This window comes from Mus caroli, unplaced genomic scaffold (assembly GCF_978045245.1).
Source record: "Mus caroli unplaced genomic scaffold, Mus_caroli_1 scaffold_16, whole genome shotgun sequence".
Lineage (NCBI taxonomy): Eukaryota > Metazoa > Chordata > Mammalia > Rodentia > Muridae > Mus > Mus caroli.
In genome coordinates, this window is record NW_028227271.1 from 78656529 (window position 1) to 78676809 (window position 20281).

General features: G+C 45.4%; 1 pseudogene; it reads left to right on the top strand.

Annotated features, from left to right (window-relative positions):
* The first annotated feature begins 1813 nt into the window (after positions 1–1813).
* On the top strand, positions 1814–2616 carry LOC110310872 (peptidyl-prolyl cis-trans isomerase A pseudogene; annotated as a pseudogene).
* The last annotated feature ends 17665 nt before the right edge of the window (positions 2617–20281 follow it).

A 20281-nucleotide genomic window follows, 5' to 3' on the forward strand; every position in this document is an offset into this window, starting at 1 on the left:
AGGTGTTTGTTTCAGTAGATCCGTTGTGCCTGTCACAGGGCGGCCTTAGAGGTGAAGAATACCAGAGCTCCCCATGTGGTTCTCCTGGTTGTGGGAAAAACTAAAGGACTGCTGTGCATGTCCAGTCTCTGTTCGTTTCTCTAGAATGAAATCCCCTCCTGCAATCATGAGAGTCAGGGGTACCTGGTATCCTCTGGGCATGCTCTGTATCCAGCCTGCATTCACGGGATGAATTTGGTGCGTTCTCAAAGCAACGAGAGACTACCGCCCCTGGGTTAAAGTTCGAAATGCTAATCCAGAGGGCTTCTGTGTCTATGTATGTAAACATTTATTTACACATTACAGGCTAGACGTGGGCAGTTATCTAAATGAATGTTGTATTTGAAGGAATCACAAGTCTAGGGTTCACACAAAAGTTGGTTGACCACCCACTGTGTGCCTGGTACACTGCTGGGTCCTGTGGATGTGACTTCTACCTGCAAGAGACTCACAGTCCAAAAGGTATCACTTACAATTGATAAACGCTGTGATGGAAATCCTCAGTGCCAAGAGATTTCTCTTTTAAACTGCATCCAAAAATCAGGTTTAAGAAGGGTTTGGGATGTAGCTCCTGACTTGTTAAAGCTCAGAGACTCGCGGTGGGCGTGGCCAGAGGGAACAGCGCTCTCTGTTGGGAGTTCTGCTTGGGAAAAGGTCACGTGAGTTGCAGGTATAGATCAGTCATTGTTTTTTCTTCAAGGACATTGTTACTCTGCAATGACAACTTGCCATCCAGGTGACAGCTCCATGCAGAGAGGTTCTGGAAGCAAGGAAAAGGCAGTGTGGGAACAATTCAGTCATCCTTCCCACCCAAAGAACTTTGTCCAAGGTGGGACCTTCTTGGCCTTGGTGGAGGAGCTTGGGGTGGATAAAGATGCTTTTTGATGTGATTTGGGCTTTGTTTAGTACTTGACAGGGACATGAGCTGAGGACGCAGGGCGGTGGGATTGTAGAACTGGTGTCCCTGTGGTCCAAACCCAGGACTGATAAACTTTCAGGAACGAGTTTACAAGATTCTTCGAGTTCCTCCTCCCCCTGAATTCTAATTATCGTTGTCTGGATCTGTGGATGCAGTAAAAGCTGCTGGCAAGGGAGTCACCAAAAAGCTACCCTCTGGCTGCTATGGGTGATTTCCATCTTCATTGTCTCCCTTTAATGATGAATCTTTCCAGAATAGCTCTGATTTCTGTTTTTCTCTTTTTTTATGGTTTTTTTCTTTTTTCTTTTTTTTCTTTCTTTTAGCTCTGATTTCTGAAGGCTTTTCTTCTCCCCCCCCCCCCAATAACTATAGAGAAAAGGCTGCTTAGACAAAGACTGGATTAATCCCTCTATCCCTATGTCCTCCTTTACTTCTGACCTCTAATAATTACTGAAAACTTGTGGAATGCAAGCAGACACTGGTAGAGACACATAAATTGGTATTACTGAGTAGTTACTCTCTGCCTAATTATCTTTGTGATGCCCACGTAATTTATTCAGCCCTGAGCACAGAAAACTAATGTTGGGTGGAAGCTGTAAAGTAAGTCTTGTTCCCTGCTTGCAGCAACTTGGATATGGTGCATGGCTTTAATCTCAGCACTTGGGAGGCAGAGGCAGAAACAGATGCAGGCAGATTTCTGTGAGTTCAAGTCCAACCTGGTCTACATGGCAAGCTCTAATCTAGCCAAAGCTATACAGTGAGACCCTGACTCAAATAATTAAAAACAAGTCTTGTGGGTTTTTTTTTTTAATTTAAGACTCTTGTTTGATTTTGGCAATTTTGGGGGGGGGAATAGAGTCATGAATACTAATGAGCTACATAATTAGACAATATATATCAGAAAAGGACAAAGAAGCCAGAAAGCTACCCCCTCCCAAATATGAAAGAGAGGGAAAAATTGTAGCTACTGGATGGGTTAAAAAAAAAGAACAATTCAGGTTTTGCAGACACCACTGTCGCTTTTTGATGCTTGCTGCAGCCATGGTCAACCCCACCGTGTTCTTCGACATCATGGCCGATCACGAACCCTTGGGCTGCATCTCCTTCGAGCTGTTTGCAGACAAAGTTCCAAAGACAGCAGAAAACTTTCGAGTTCTGGGCACTGGAGAGAAAGGATTTGGCTATAAGGGTTCCTCCTTTCACAGAATTATTCCAGGATTCATGTGCCAGGGTGGTGACTTCACACACCATAATGGCACTGGTAGCAGGTCCATCTACGGGGAGAAATTTGAGGATGAGAACTTCATCCTGAAGCACACAGGTCCTGGCACCTTGTCCATGGCAAATGCTGGACCAATACAAATGGTTCCCAGTCTTTTATCTGCACTGCCAAGACTGAATAGCTGGAAGGCAAGCATGTGGTCTTTGGGAAGGTGAAAGAAGGCATGAACATTGTGGAAGCCATGGAGAGTTTTGGGTCCAGGAATGGCAAGACCAGCAAGAAGATCACCATTTCTGACTGTGGACAACTCTAATTTCTTTTGACTTGTGGGCGTTTTACCCATCAAACCATTCCTTCTGTAGCTCAGGAGAGCGTCCCTACCCCATCTATTCACAATATCCTGTAATCTGCTCTCACTGAAGTTCTTTGGGTTCCATATTTTCCTCATTCCCCTTCAAGTCTAGCTGGATTGCAAAGTTAAGTTTATAATTATGAATAAAAACTAAATAAGAAAAAAGGAACAATTCAGAAACCAACAGGTCTTGAAAAGGCTAGCATTAAGCACAGAGGGACTCTTGTTTTTCTCTTCTAAAAGTAGGTAGAAATTTTGTTACAGAAGACAAAGGGAATAAGTAACTTCCCATGAAGAGAGAGAGTCTCATTAGGCAGAATCAAGTTGAGTCACAGGAGAGCCAGAAACACACCAGCAAGACCTTGCACACACACGCACGAACGTGTGTGTGTGTGTGTGTGTGTGTGTGTGTGTGTTGTGTGTGTGTTGTGTGTGTTTTTCCACTTTCCCTTTTGGATTCTTGCAGTGATTCCACAGTTCTCAAGAAAAGGAGCCGTTGAACGTGTTGTATAGATCATCGTTGCTGTAGATAGACCTTTTGTGGATTAACATTTTCCAATCATTTCTATCCTTAGCTTACCTAGCTTTCTACTCCTTATTCCTAACTCTCTGGACATTTTTAGTCACTGACCTAATAGCTGACTCTAAGCACGGATCAATAAGAACATCATGTAGCAGTAACAGTGGAAAAGGAGCTTCGACCCCACCTCGCAGCCTTTTCTGACCCTATTTCCTGGTCTAGTGCCAGAAACATTAAAGTAATTTGCTTCCTGCGTCCAGCTAATTGTCTCTGGTGCTTGTAAAAACAAGACGATCTAAGTCAGAAATATCTGTTTGACCAGGTTTCTCCTAAGGGATGAGATACCACAGACAAACAACCTCCTGTGAAGGGCTGGTCTCTCAGACACCTGTTGGGGTAACCAGTTTGAGTATCACTACCTCTCACCAAAGAGAGATCATATTTTTCTTCTCTGTCTAAGAAGAGGTCATATCTGCAAATCATATGCACATAGCAACACAAAGGCTTTCTTGGGACCACTGCACATGCGTGCAGTGACTTTGTGCAAATTAGGAAAGGCATGCCTAGTTCTCAGCCAATGAAGCCCCACAGCAGGGAACGCAGCTTAGAAAACAGAGCACAGGCTGAGCTTCACCTCGGTTAGCTCCTTCTGTAGATGTCCTTGTCCAGTGACAAAACTGGCCAGCTTCCTGTCAGCAATCATTTGTTCTGTGATACTAACTCCTTCATGATTCTTGAGAAACTGGAATCTTCTGCCTAAGGTAGCCGTCCTTTCTTTGGGCTTCATCTTTTGCACCAATGTCAAAATTATTATTTAATTCCTAGGTGTCTGGTTTGAAGAATCTTTGTGCCTGATGCCTTATCCGCTGCTCTTAATACTTTTGTTAGCACCTGGAAGGGAGAGGGGCAGATGCGAGCTACAGCTGGGTCTTGCTGGGTCCCCCAACCCTTCTGCCCTCACTGAACACTAAAAGCCATACTTTTATGTGCCCAACTTTGATGGTGCCCCATTAATCACTGTCTACTGCTCCAAGTCACTTGTCAGCTAACAAGACCACTGTCCTGTCTTCCAAAAAGGATTTAATTTCAAATTTTTAAAGTATGTATTAGGTGTGGTGTGGTGTGTGTGTGTGTGTGTGTGTGTGTGTAAGTACTGGTAGTAACCAAAAGAGGGCATCCTCTGGAGCTGCAGTTACAGATGGTCGTGAGCCAACTAACATGGTACCAGGAACTGAACTCAGATCCTCTGTAAGAGCAGTGCTGGCTCATGACCACTGAGCCATTGCTCCAACTCCACAATGGATTTTTCTCTGAAGACTTCAAAATGGCTAATTAAAAAGAAGTAGAGATAATGAAATACCTCTGCCAAGTTCGATGCATGCTACAAACACTGATAACCTTTTAGATTGGTGGGATCTATGTGGCAGAAGAGCTACCCTCTAAGTACATGTGTGCCTGTAAAACCATACATGTGCACACAGACACACACACACACACACACAGACACACACATACACACACACACACACACACACACACTATAATGATAAAAGATTTAAATGATTAAAACTAATAAGGACTGAGGCCACACTGTCAGGCCATCATCTGCTGATATAACACAATACCCGAAGTCTGGGCAGTGTATAAAGAACATTGATTTGTTTGTCTCATGGTTCTTGAATCAGGGAACCCAAGAGCATCTGCCAAGTGTCTTCTGGTTGCGTCATCTGATAGTAGAGGGTCATAGCACACAAGGAAGGGAAGGCGAGCATACCATCTGGAGCCTCTCATCCTCTTCTCACCAAGCCAGTGATACTATCAGAAGGGCCTCTTTTATAGTCTCAGGCATCTGAATGGTTGGTCCCCAGCTCATTAGGCACTGTTCAGGGGAGCCTAAGGAGGTGTAACCTTGTTGTGGGAAGTGTATCCTTGGAGACAGGCTTTGGGAGTTTAAATATTCAGGCCATTTTGAGTTATGCTGGTCTCCTGCTTGTGGTTCAGGATTCCTGCTCAGCTGCCTGCTCATGATCTCATGCCTTGGCTCACCCATATGAACTCTCACCCCTGAAACAGTAAGCCTAAAAATAAACTCTTCCAACAAATTGCCTTGGCCAATGTGTTTTGTTCCAGCAACAAGAAAACAAGTAATGCAGAGGGATGTAGTTAAATCCCAACACAGTGAAATATGAGTAGGTCTACAAGAGGTATGTATCTGTCTATCCCCAACTACACAAATGCAAACTCTCTCAAGAAGGCAAACACACACACACACACACGGCAAGTGTGACTGTGGTGACTGTGGTACCATACCTTCTGGTCCCTTCCCAGACCACTGTCACTTAGCAGCTGCCCACTGCTTTAGTACTGGTCTGTGGAAAGCGGCTTCTAGCTATATCTTCCAACTGTATAACTGTGAGGGAAATCAATGAGATGGTTCAGTCAGTGTACTGTGTATGATCAGGGCACCCAGTAGGCTGAGCATATAAAATGAACTTGAGGGTTTTAGCCACATTTAACCCCTTGATAAGCCAAGGAACTACTATATGTGCAAAGACTTTCAGATATACATCAGAGAGAAAAAAACCTTGACTCTGTTACCGAGGTTTTGCCTTCTTGACTTTTTCAACATACTGGGTTTCTTTGCTGTCCCTGTTTTTCTTTGTCTTCTGTGAAAGAAGTGACAGAATTAAGACACCAGTTTCTGAAGGTTCCAGGAACTCCAATTCAGTTTCCACCTCCCAAGCAAAATCAGGGTGCCATTATCTCTAAATCCAGGTCTTGGATTCAGGCCTCCAGTCTCCTGGGATATTTCATGTGCTAAAATTAGACTTGAGGGACATAATGAAAGTGCCATGAAAGTTCCATCGCACAAATCCTTTAAAGTGCACACTTGGTTTGACTCCTGTCTGGTGACTGCAGACCCCACAGTTTCACTGTGATGTATGTCACCATATGCCAAGAATAAATACACAGCCAGTGCTGACTAAAGGGCGAGAACATCACAAGATTCTAGTGCTTTCTGTACCAGGGAAGCATTAGCACTAAGGTTCTGTGTTGTGCATGGTTCACAGTCTTGCAGATCATTTCACTAAAAACCGATGCTTTCTCTCTCCACCGCCAAGCTGTTACGCTCGCAACACTTCTGACATCAAAAGCTGAGTTTTTCCTACCAGTTTTTCCTTCTGACGCTTACCACCAGGGATAACCAGTAGTGCCCATGGATTGACCAGTCTGGAAGACTGTCCCATTTTGTAGACTAATACAAGTCCTTGGTTTGCTGTACTTCTGACTTAACACTTGTAAACCAGGGATTCTTCAGCCCACATCCCTGGCTTCACAAATTGCTGGGATGACTCTCACAACTGGAACCCATTTCAGTTACTGTTACCAGCTTGTTATAAAGGAAAGAAGAGACACAAGTGAAGATCAGAGGGTAGGGTCCCAAACTACCCTAAACTGAAGCTTCAATCCCAGTGAGGCCTGTGTCATTATCTTGGCACAAAATGGTGTCGACCAATCATAAACGTCCCTGTAACTCTTCATTTAGAGGTTCTTACTGAGATTCCAGATGGTAGTCATGTGTGAGGAGACCATTGGTTATTGTCGGGTAACCCAATCTCTACTCTCTGTTTTCTCCAGATGGTAGCACACAGATTTCTCCACTCTAGTCCCATGGTTGGTTCCTTTGGCTACCAACCCCTACCTCAGGGCTGTCTAGGGGCCCGTGAAATCACTTTGGGAAGATGAAAAGGTTTCATGTGAATTCAGAACTATCCTGTTCTCACTTTGGGGGTTCAGGAATTTCCAAAAGCCTAGGCTGGAGCCGAGGAGGAAGACAGAGCAGAGACTTCTCACGCTATCGTAACGCCACACTGGCCCACGTGTAGCCTCATTCCTGCGCATCCCGCTCTAAGCCAGATACTGCACTGCACTGAACAAATCTGCCTCCAAAAATGGCCTTGGGGTTTCATTCCAGGTTAACCGGATGTAGTTCTGAAGGCCTTTCTCCTTTTTTCATGGAAGATGAGATGCACTTGAAGCCAAGACCCCACAGCCTCAGTGGTTCGTCCCCAGAGCCAGCCTCCCACTGACCCGCAATTACTCCAGGAGTGGGCCGCTGGCTTTCCTAGGCAACTAATGCAAGTCATTGCCACCTGTCTCACTCTTCTCCCACAACAACCGTGTCCGGTTAAAAAGGCAATGACGGTGAACTGCGTGAGAGTGCTCCTTGCTTAGAAAAGCCCATCCCAGCAGTCCCACAGAGCATCCTGACTTGGCATACCCATCTCTGTGTGGTGGAGAGAGGAGTGTCAGGATCCAGCAATTTTAAAACAATGAGGAGGGAGGAGCTCCCGAGGACCCGCCCCTAGATGAAGGATTGATGGGCGGGGCTTTCTCGCCCGGGCTTCTTGCTTATTAACCCAGTGCTAAAAGAAGAGCTTTTCTTTTATGTCGCTGGTCTTGTCAACAATGAGAGCTGCTTTGTCCCACTGGTTATGTCCACAACTCGGCTCACGTGTCTGGCCTTGCCGACCCTTTTGTTCTGCTTTTCACATTGTGTACTGCAAAATGTATGTGAATCTTTGTGGACCTTGAGCAAAATGTTAGTTACTGCTTGACCCTAAGGTGTCTGGTTGACCCATATTTTGGACACTCCGTCCCCAACCTTAGGTACTATTTTAAGAGGTTATGGAGCGCTTAGGTCGTGTGAGTCTGCCCAGTGGAAATCACTGGCGGTGGTCTTTGAGAGCTGTAGCTTGGGCCTGTTACCAGCCCCACTTTCTACTTATTGATCTGCCAAGGAATGAGGAGCCGCCACCCCACCCCACCCCCCACAACTACTGCCACCATGGTTTCCATAAACACCACTCTGCTGAGTGAAAATGAAGACATGACTGCTCCTAGGTATGGTAAGGAGAAGATTTTATTGTAGATATGAGGGAGAAAACAGCCAGCGGGGGCTGGAAGGATCTTAGGGTGAACCAGGCCATGAGAGGAGGGAGGGGAGAGCAGAGGGAGGGGAGGGATGAAGAGAAGAGGGGGTGGCAAGCAGACCAAGAGAGGAGTCGAGGAACAAGTGCTCAATGTGGAGCCAAGAGAGCAAGCGAGCCCCGGGGAACCAAGAGAGCACATCGGCAAATGGTTGAGTTCTGTAGAAATCAGAAGCTGGAGGAAGGACCCAATCCCAGGCCCTGGGCAGAAGAGGTTTAGGGAGGGGTGTGATGAGAAGTGCTGGGAAGAGCCACATACTGAATGAGACTTGTCCCAGGGTTTCTGTGAGACCTGCCACCTGCCACCATAGATTCCACGCTTTTCACCATAGATACCACCCTGCTACCACATACCACCACAGTCACCACCCCCTGTCTGTTACCACAGACACCACCCTGCCTCCACAGACATCACCATGCCTTCCCTAGTACACCTGAAGCCTCCCTGAAACTATAAACCAAAGCACCTAGACCCTGTCAGGTCTTTTCACAGCGACAAGGAAAGTGACAGCTCTAAACCCCACTGTACGGGCTGGATTTGTGTGTCAACTTGACACAAGCTGGAGTTACCACAGAGAAAAGAGCCTCCCTTGAGGAAATGCTTCCAGAGATCCAGCTGATCAAGGGGGGAGGGTCCATTGTGGGTGGTGCCATACGCGCTGGTAGTCCTGGGTTCTATATGAAAGCAAGCTGAGCAAGCCAGGGGAAGCAACCCAGTAAGCAGAACCCCTCCATGGCCTCTGCATCAGCTCCTGCTTCAAAGTTCCTGCCCTGTGTGAGTTCCTGTCCTGACTTCCTTTGGTGATTAACATCAACGTGGAAGTGTAAGCTGAATAAACCCTTTCCTCCCCAACTTGCTTCTTGGTCATGTTGTTTTGTGCAGGAATAGAAACCCTGACTAAGATACCCACCCACCTAGGTGTTCTCAGCTAGCTCCCTCCTTCTAGAACTATGAATCGAAATAAGCAGAGGCAGCCTCCCAGAGCCTGCTCTGGACTGATATGTCTCTAAAGACACTTCTAATCTAGACACCTGACTAGAGGTAGATCTGGTCACCCTCAATGCACACGCTAAATGCATTTCTCACCTGTGTTCTTGCTGAAACTGTAAAACCCTTCTCTGACTTCTCAGCCTTTTCACACCCCAAACACAGAGTCTTCAGTACCATCCACACCTCTTCCGTGGATGCTTGATCAAGCAGAAAGCTTATGACTTTTAGGGAGAATGTAGTTTGATTTTCCTCCTCCTCCTCCTTCTTGTTGCATGTGTGTGTTCATGTCCAGACAGGTATGTGTACATGGGTGTGCGTGTACATATGTGAATATGGAGGCTGAAGAACAGCCTCAGGGCTCATTACTCAGGTGCCAGAAATTTTAAGGAAGGCTAGGCTGGCTGGCCAATGCACCAGGTGCTGGCATTGCAAGCACCTGTCATCACCTGCGGGTGGGGGACGCTGGAGACGCACTAGAGGCCTTGTACTTGCAAGGCAAACTCTTAAAACAAATGACCTAACTTCCTGACCTGAGACATTCTATTTCTCCCCATTTTAGCAGGCCTAGAAATGGGAGGTACTTTGAAAACTTAGCGACGTCAGACTCAGCAGAGCACAGCAGCCCTGTAACTTCTTGTAAGTCTCAGACTGTTCTTTTTGACTTTACAGTAAGAGACAACAGCATCCCAGACTGTTGGAGGGAGCTCGTCACAGCCAATAGGGGCTGGAACCGCTACAGTGTGAAGAGTCAGAAAGAGAAATTAGTCTTTTTTCATGGGCACAGCTTAGCCACAGTCCTCTGCAGAGTACTCGACTCATAGCCACGAGCTGGGGAGATGCTTCCCCAGAGGTACTGGGCTCAGTAAGTCTGTGTTGGAAGCAGGGCATCTTCACGGCCAAAACTGCAAAGGCCACCCTGTCCTTCACTAACTCTCCAGTAGAGATGGCCCAGAAGCCACTGGGAGGAAGTCCACATTGGCCTCTTATGAATCAGGTCACAGTGTGTGCTTGCATAATGTACAATTAGACAATCACCTCTCTTGGGAAACATCATTTCTATTATGAGTCTCCCCAGCCTTGAGGACCCATCTGGAAGACATCATAGCCTGGGTGCATTCTAGCAGGCTCCCGAGGGAAATGGACCCTACTCTCCCCTGATGCCACTTCCAGTGAGAAGCTCAGCATCCACAGAGAAGCCCAAAGTCAGTGCCTGGAAGGTTTCTTTAACTCTGAACTGATGAAGGTTCCCAGTGGAAGAACACTACAGCATGGACCGAGGGATTGTGGAGCAACCTTTGGGGGCAGGGTTTGAACAAGAGTAAAGGGTGGTAGTTTAATATTACTTTTTGGCTGAAGAAAGCTTAATGTCAATAATAAACCCACAGGCATGAGCTCACTTACAGACCAGATATTGTGTACTGAGTATTACTGAGTACCAAGAAGAACCAGAGAGTCTTAGATGATGATGCTAGGTCTAACTGGGAACACCCTGTGTGCCAGAAGGCAAAGGCACCCTCATAAACACCATAACAGTTCTTGTCAAGGATACAGAACCCAGACTAAGAGGGATCTCAGTAACCCGAGACCCAAAGTTCTGAGGATGAAGATCCCTGGTGAATGACTTATAATACACTGGCTTTAAATATATATATATGATTCCAGAGTGATTCTAAAAAGACAGGGAAAGATCTGGTTATGGGAATATATTGAATATATAGATTAAGTTTTATGCCAGTTTTTAATTCTCTATGTAATAATTTCTTTAGACAGTGATAACCCATGAATCACATAACCCACTGAAGAGAAGACTAGAGAGAAAGCGGTTATTCCCATGACCTCACAAGTTACTTGTTAATTTCAAAGGCAACGTGGCCTTTACTTTGAGGAAATCTAACAGGACCTGCCATGTCTACATCCTGTCATGTTGGCACCAGCGGTAGTGGGACAATCTGACTCTTAAGGTCCGGATCTGAAGATGCCAGAGAAGGGCACTCCAGGACAAAATGTCCTGGAAAGGTTTCACCTACATCTCATTCGGACGTAACAGACAAGAATGTGCTAGTTAGGTTTCTGCTAACTTGACACAAGGTAGAGACACCTGGGACAAGGGAACTTCAGTGAGGAACTGCTTCCTCATGAGAACTGACCTGTGGCCATGTCTTGAGACATTTTCTTCTTTGCTAGTTGATGAAAGAGGGCCCGGCCCACTCCTGGGCAGTGCCGTCCTGGGCTGTTGGCCTGGGCTGTATAGGAAAGACATCTGAACATGAACCTAAGAGAAAGGCAGTCAGCAGCATTTCTCCATAGTCCCCACTGCAATTACTGTCTCCAGGTGTCTGCTTGAGTTCCTGCCTGAGTCCCTACAATGATGGAATGTGAGTTGGAAGTATGGGCCAACAGAAAGCCTTCCCGCCTCCCAAGCTGTTTTTTTTTTTTTTTTTTTTTTTTTTTCTGTGTCTCACCATAGCACCAGAAAGCTAACCAGAACACCAAAGAATCCAGGGAGTGGGCACTTTGCAGGTTAACTGAGCCCAGTGGTAATGTTGGCAAAGTATATGGGGAGAGGGAAAAGCCAGATCATTGTGAGAATTTTTATTGGATTCTCAGTGAAGACAATAGGTGCAGTCAAGGGTATTCAGAGGACAGTTGGGGAAATTGGAGTGCAGAGAGTACACTAAATGACTTTGTTAAATTAACATTAATGCTCTTCGGTACTAGTGATTCTAACCTGCTGGAAAACAACATTTCTCTTTAATTAGGCAAGATGCGATGCAGGCAGGGATCAAACATTGTGAGGATAGCTGCCTGCTGTCAGCCAAGGGAGATGGGAAGAGTGTGTATGTGGGTGGGAGGGAATGAGAAGGCTGGTGTTGGAAAGGTGTTAGGGTGTGTGTGTGTGTGTGAGAGAGAGAGCATGAGTGTATCCAGGGGTTCATTGTGTAAGTCTAGAATTGTCTAATTTAATGTGGCTTTGAAACGCCTCAAAACAACTGGGAAAAAAGTGCTTTTCAGAAGATAGAGAAAATAGGAAATAGAGTAGCTCTAAAATAAGAATTAGGTTATTTCCTTTTACTTCCTGTTCCCCAAAGCAGTGCCTCACAGGTGACAGCAATTTTTCCTTCTTATGAACTGTTGCTTCACTTAAGATCCTTGTGACACCGCTTAGCAGGGTGACCCTGGCTTTTCTGCTGACAGGAAGAGATGAAATGTTTATCTTCTCCAAGAACCAGAGTTCAGTATTAAATTCCTTAGTGTGTTTGTTTGTTTGTTGTTTGTTTTAATTGAGCTTCATCTGTCCCTAAGACCATGGAAGGGAAGGAACAGAGGTGAATAAATACCTTGCCATTGATGGGTACAGAATCAAATGTGGAAAGAGGGAGCTGACACTTTTAGAGCAGCTAATAGTAGCCACGGAGACGATAGGAGGAGAAATTCTACTGGTAAGTATAAGGGCCATCAGGGACCCTGGTCTAAATACAGAGGAGCACACTAACTTCACTAAATTACATGAGGTTGGTGAAAAGACCTTTGCCGTTTCCAAAATTAGAACCAAGTGTTTGCAACAAAGAAGGCTTCTGAGCCAGGGTTTCAGGAGTGTGGTGGCTGTTCTTGGTTATCAACCTGACTGCCTCCAGAATTAACAAAAACCCAAGCAGCTGGGTATACCTGGGAGAGACGTTTTTCTTAGTTAATTAATTTGAAGTGGGAAGACCAAGTTTTAATCTGGATCTTTTGAGGTGGGAAAAATCCACCTTTAACGTGGGCCACACTTTCTGAAGAACATGGAAGAAGGAAGTTTGCTCTTTGCCCGTTCTCTCTCCCTCTGTCTGGCAAGTCCATTCCTTTCCTGGCATTAGAGGCTACTTCTTCAAGATTCTAGTGTATACTGAAGACCAGCTGAGATGTCTGGCCTTGTGGACTGAACAACTACTGGATTCTCAGAACTTTCATTGGTAGATAACCATTATTGAACTAGTTGAACTACAATATATAAGCCATTCTAATAAATCCCATATATATATATATATATATATATATGAATGATATGTCCCATATATAATAATTATGTATATAATATATACACACATATACATGAATATATATGTATACACACACACATACACACACACACACACATATTCATTCTATAAGGTCTGCATCTGTTCACCTAGAGAATCCTAAGACAAAGAATATCAAGTTTTCCAGACAAATGGGTAGGCATTTACTTTGGTCCCCAAGTAAAGGGACCAGAACCCAGAACATGCAACATCAAGTGAGCATGGCATTCTTAGGAACTGACAACTAGTTAGTTCCTGCTTGAACATAGGATGCTTACACACACAGTGTCCCAGTTAGGTTTGTATTGCTGTGAAAAAGTTGAGTTTGATTCTCCAAGACCTGCACCATAGAAGAAGAAAACCAGCTCCGACAGCTTGTCCTCTGACTCCCACACCTACACTTTGGCACTCGCACAAGCACGCACAGACGTGTATAAATAAAAACAAATGTGAGTTTAGGAAGAAACTAGCCATCATAATGAGATTTGTTGTCCTTACCAAGACATGGAGTAGAGAGGAAAGACAAACTCAGAGAGAGAGAGAGAGAGAGAGAGAGAGAGAGAGAGAGAGAGAGAGAGAGAGAGGCTTGAGTTTTGGAGATGGTGCATTTCAGCTAGCCAGGTCCACTAGGACAAGCGCCCAGAAGACATCTTGCTATTGAGTCCATTCTAGAATCCATGTGGTGTTCCTGGGTGTGTTAGTGCCAAGGCACTAAGTGGCAGAAGCTAAGTGGCTTCATTTATGTCTTCCAATAAGCAAATCACAGAGATAAGCAAGCGTAGTGATGGACAATACAAAAGCCTGGAATTCGCCAGGGTGTGTTAACATTCTAATACGTATTAAGTGCAATGAAGGAGAACAGCGGGCAGCAGAAATCCGGACAGCTCGTTGAAAGAGAGGTAGGGGTGATCAGGGAAGTGATGCTTTGAGTCAAGAGACTTAAAGCAACACAGTCACGTGACATTCAGGAAGCCAGGCCATGGCAGACAGAGCAAACGGGGAGTGTGTGAGTCTCAAAGCTAAGACTGTCTTGCAAATAACTACTCAGGAAACCACAGGAGCATCGCAGCAGCTGAACAGAGAGGGCAAGGGCAGGAGGCGGAGGAATGATAGCAATGAGCCCACAGAGCTAGCAGAAGAGAGCACTCACAAGGAGAGAATGCTCACATGGCGAACACAAAAGCTGCGGCAAGCACTCGTGAAACAGTGGTGACATGCTTGCCAGTGTGCCATTGGCATGACAAATCCCTGTGAAGGTCAACTGCAGGGTGGGCGGGTTAGCAATATTTTACCCACAGTTTCGAAGGTTTCAGTCTGAAGTCAGCTAGAACCACTGTTTCTGAGCCAGCACAGCATTGTGAGGGTGTATACCGCAAAGCTGCTCACCTCGTGGTGGTCAAGAAGGAAGAGTAGCAGGGAGGGCCCCATTGCATTGTGTATGTCTTTAAGAGCACACTCTACTTTCCTCCAACTCAATCCCACCCCTGGATTCCCACCACTTCCCAGTTATGCCTATAAATTACTAATCCATCCACAGACGATTCCATTGATGAGTTCCAGCCCTCGGGAGCTGCTTCCTCCAAAGCCATGCCTCTAAACACTGCAGTACTGATGTTCATCAGAGGAGTCATTTGAGGGCACACCTCTTCCAGCAGATGGGTTTTCTGCAAGTGATTCGATGTGACTTTCATCTTTAAAAGGCTGTTTAGGTCACCAATGAGGAAACTAGCATGGCATCAAGGACACAGGCTGACATCTGAAGGAATGTGAGAATCCCGGGGAGAGAATAGCAAGCATTCTTTCTTAAGTGTACTGTGCCTCACATATATCGTACTCAGCCAAGCAGAGGTGGAAGGAAGCAAACTAGATAGAAAGCCCATATGCTGAAGGGAGGGAAAGTCACTTCTAAATAACACTAAAGACCCAGGACTGGGAAGCTGGGATCTGTGACAGAAAGGCAAAGAGCGCCTGATGAGTCTTGCGCCTTCATGCTGAAGTAAGTACGGACTGAGTACAAAAATTTAAACAAGGAGACTATTGAGACAGGGATTAGGGATGTCAGGGTACCACGAGAGCTGAATGGCTAGGGGTTCCTGAGAGATGAATGTGGTGGGGGTACTGCTGAGTTTCTGCAGACCGTGGCCATACACCTGAAGTGAGGGTCGGAGCCTGTGTGGTACACATGCACCCATAGGCCCAACTTCATGGGGTGCTTGGGTAGAAGGATAGCTCAAACCAAGGAATTTGAGGCCAGCCTGGATCCCACAGCGCAGCCCTATCTACCGTGTGGGAGCTCAGGACTGTAATCTTAGCATTGTGGACACTGAGACAAGAGTGCTGTAATTTCAAAGACAGCCTGGGCTTCATAGGCAGACACTAATCCTGAGAAAGGGAGAAAGAAAGAAAGAAAGAAAGAAAGAAAGAAAGAAAGAAAGAAAGAAAGAAAGAGAGAGAGAGAGAGAGAAAGAAAGAAAAAAGAAGAGGGAAGATGGAAGGAAAGAGGGGAGGGAGGAAGGAAGGAAGGAAAGAGAGGGGAGGGAGGGAGGGAGGAAGGAGAGAAAGAAAGAGAAAAGAAAAAAGAAAAAAGAAAAAGGGAGGGAAGGAAAAAGGAAAGTGTACCACTGTTTCTCCATCAGCCTTCAACTGTTCAACTACAGAGTATTAGTGCTGCCCAAACAAACAAAACAAGAAGGTACTCTGTATATGTTACATGTGCCTAGAAATATATGCATTGCTTCATAGAGTTATGAAAACCCAGAACCCCCACAGGCTGTTGTCTCTGAGCTGTACCCTCTGGAAAGCCAGCAGTACTGGTCAAAGGTCTGAGGTCCAGAGAGCAGTGATCCAGTGAGGTTTCAACACCTGAGAGTCAAAAGCTCTCACGGCACACCAATGATCCTGCTTAGTCAGACAAAGTGACCAGAGTAACGTCAATGTTTCTCTACCTTTGGCTCTCAGCAAGTTCTCTGCAGACTGGCGGGTGTAGGGACACTGAGGAGAATCATAAGCTCTGCTTAGCCACCAATTCAAGTGTTGATCTCCTCTGGAAACTCCCTCCTGGATACATCCAAAACTTGTGTTTAGTCAGCTGTCTGCGCCTCCTGGAGCTCAGTGAAGCTGACTCATGAAATTAACCATCACATGAACTTGGAGAGATGGGTAGAATTACTCAATGCAGGGGGAGGTAGGCAAGAAGCGGGAGTTGGAAGTATATAAAAAGGAAAGTTATTGCGATTCTGAACTGAGAGTGGAGACCGCAATGGACATTGAAGAAGGCAGTGATGTCACTCATCCAGCGGTAGGGTGGGGGTTGGAGGAGTAATGATTGAAAAAGTATCATTGGGATGAATGAGTTTGGAAGAGATGACGATGGAGCGATTTGGGAACAGAGACTTGAGTTTGGAGGACGAAAGAGGTCATGGAGCCAAGAAGCCAGGAGACTGGATGGATTATTCACGGGAGGAAACGCTCTGTGGCAGAGCTACAGATAAAGGCAGTCAGCACCCAAGCTTCCGTTCTGTCTCTGGGGTAGAAACCCTGATCGACAGGAGTTTAGGAAGGGCAGTGGCTTAAATGAGAAGTATCTCCAATCCAATAGATTCACGTAATGAATTCTTGGTCCTCAGGTGCTAGTACCTTTTGGAGGATGCTATGAAACCTTTAGGAGTGGCGGCCTTGCTAGAGGAAGTATGTCATTAGGGGGCAGGCTTTGAGAGTTCACGGAGAGGAAGTACGTCATTGTGGGGGGGCCAGGCTTTGAGAGTTAATGGTGTTGCTCCACTTCCAGTTCACTTTCTCTGCTTTATGTTTGGTGTTGAGGGGACTAAGACATGCTAGACAGGTAGACAGATAGGGAAAGGTACCAAGGGCAGATAAGAACTTCAGACTTCTTCCTTACCTTGTTGACCTGAGACAAAAGTGGTGGCCATTTTCTCTTGCCAACAGGGTCACCCTTCCAGCTGACTGATCCAGGCTGGTCAGATATACTCGAGGCTGGTTCTGAACTTGTTTACTTGAAGCCATGGGCCTGTCACCTCCCTTTCTTTGTCTAAGTTGACTGTCCCAAAGTTAGGGAAGTGTTTATGCCACCATAAACAAACGTTGACCTGAAGCTGTGGCCATGTCTGCTTCTTTTGCTTTGGCTGCTGTCGATCAGTGTTTCTCTCCCAGCGACAGAATGGAGGCGTGGGTACTGCCTTTATCTGTAGCTGCCATAGAGTGTTTCCTCTCATGAATAATTCATCCAGTCTCCTAGCTTCTTGGTTCCATGACCTCTTTCATCCTCCAAAGCTGACCTACACAAAATAAGAGGAAGGAGACCCAACTCTGGCCTCCAACCACTTAACCCCCTCCCCCCAACTCCCTCAGGAGAAAAATGGATTTTAATTTCGTTGTTACATCTCAGCTCTTTGAGGAGTCTTCTCTGTGTGCTTTGTGTGTTCTCTCCCCCCACCACACACACGTGCATGTGGGGGGGGGGTGTGCATCTTTACTTTTAATAATAAGTTTATTGCCTGTTTCTTCTGACTATGTCTAAGATTTTTTGAGCCTTTTAATCAAGACCCTTAGATGGTAATAGCATTTTATGAAAGCAACAGAAAAAAATAACTAATACAGGGAGCAAATAATTTATTTGGCTTATACTTACTTCTAGGTTACAGTGCATCATTGAAAGGAGATTGAAACAGAAACTATGGAGAAACACTATTTGCTGATTAGCTTGCTGGCTCATGCTTAACAGCCAGGACAACCTGCACGGGGAATGGTGCTACCCGTGGTGGGTTGAACCCTCATACATCAATTACAGTGAATCAAGACAGTCCCTCCAAGACAGGTCCACAGACCAACCTGATAAAGATAATGACTCGATTGCAATTCTTTTCAGGTGATTCTAGGGGTGTGTATGTGTGTATGTGTATCTGTGTGTGTGTGTGAGAGAGAGAGAGAGAGAGAGAGAGAGAGAGAGAGAGAATGAGTATGTATGTATGTTTGTATGTGCGTCTGCATGTGAGTGTGTGTGTGTGTGTGTGTGTGTGTGAGTGTGTGTGTGTGTGTGTGTGTGTGTGTGTGTGTGTGTGCGCGCGCAATGACAGACCAAACATCACAGGAACCTCAGGGCAGCAGGTAGAGAGGACTGCATTGATGAGTAAGACGAAGGATAAGAAAAGTTTTTCTGCCTTTTTGAAAGGAGAACTAGCAAAGCTTATGCGGAAAATTATTATCTCCATGGAGTCATGTTTGCAAAGCTCACATGGCTGATTATTATTTACATCTAGCCATATTTTGCTTCCTCACAGATTCTTGTCCATGTACAGCATCATTAAGTTTGATAAATAAGAACCACATGCATACTTTATTATATGTGACATTCATTAAGTTTTAATTATAGAACTACTGCAAGAAATAATCCCACATATCTCACTTATCATTGGATGTCAGTTTTCATTTTGATTTAAACTCATTTAAAATTAGTTTGATCTCCTAGAAACATCAGAGAGCCTACACCCATGAGGTCTCATCAGCATGGCTGCAGAAGCAAGACCTGAGCAAACAAAGACACCTAGGGACATGCTAACATGGACGTGGGAAAGCTTGAGAGGTCTCAACCCTAGACAAAGAACTACAGTCAACTGGGTAAAGCTGTTGGTGAGAGAACGGGTCATCTCACGAATAGGAAGAAATAACCCTAAAAGGAGAGCTGGTCTATCATGGTTTGGGAGGTGAGAAAGTGTCTCTATGCATCTCATAAATATTCATAAAAAGTATCCTCCATGTAGAGTGCATTGTAAAATACATTGTGTTGCTATACCTTTTCAGGACAGCCTACTCAAATCTGTTTACAGCATGCTTCACTTTTCTAACTCAACTTCTGCTTAAACAGCCTGTGTCTCTCAACTGAAATCTTTACCTCAAGAAGACAAGAACTAAGACGAGCTAGGTGTGGGGTACATGCTTTTAAACCCAGCCCCAGAGAGTCAGAGACTCAAGAAGACCTCTTTGGGGCAGGAAGAGAAGAGGAGTTGGGGCCTCACACATGCTGTGGTACTGCAAGGCTCTGCCTTCTGGGAGCACACTCTTTCTTCAGTCAGTTGCCCAAGTCTCAGCAGTAGCTCAAGCCTAGAAACTGGACAAAGGGTTGATAGTTTGTGGGTGGATGGTCATTCATCCTTGATTCCTATGTAAACTTCACATAAATGCTCCTGCTAAGTCCCCAGCTGGGATGGGCCTTTTCCTGACCTGAGGTGAAGAAGCCTGGAGCAGTACAGGGTCTTATCCAAGGCCTCTCACGCTTTGCTTTCTCCATCCTTTATCCTTCTTGTCTCTGCAATACCACAACGCATCTCAGAATCTCAACAGTTGCTCTCCACCTCATGCTCCAATCAGAAGGGCCCCCAACCGAGTCACAGTAGATTTCTTCTTTTATTAAAAAGCAACTGACTGGACTCCCAAGACTCAGAAGACAGAGGCAGGTGGGTCCCTGTGAGTTCAAGGCCAGTCTGATCTACAGAACAAGTTCCAGGGGTCTGCACATCCATATTGAGGAGCTGCAGGAGGCTGATGGCTTAAAGTATAAAATGTGTTAAGCAGGAGCTCTCTAATCACCAGGGAATGGGACCTTGTTCTGGTCATGAAAAATCAAGTCTGTTGCCTTGAAGAAGTCACATTGATCTCTCATTAGGTTTTATATTCAGCCTTGAATATCTCAGAGTAGGAGTTACAATGGTTTGGCTTCCTGTCTGCATTAATACCAGTTGGGTTCTACCTGTCACTTCTATCTTGCTGGGATGATGTCATTGCATAGTGCCTCTTCTCACTGAATATGCTCCTGTGAATCAGTTTAGAGCTCAGCTTAGCCTGAGCACAACGCAGGTAGGGGTTCACATCAGAGGATGCAACGTTTTCCTCTTATACTTCCTTTCCAATATTAAATATTCTTATAGCATAAAAACTACTTAGAATCCTCCTACAAAACTGGACCTGAAAGAAAGATGAAATTTCAAGACCTGTAAGTCATATAAAGTACTCAAAAATTGCTGGTTGTTTGTGAGCCTAGAGGCTGCCTGGGGCTGAGAAAAGAGAAAAACAAACCTGGGTATGCCCCGTAGTTAAAACATTCCTGGGAACATCTTGACCATAAGATAAAGGGGAATGTGAAGACATAACAGGGCTATCTGAACTGAGTCAACAA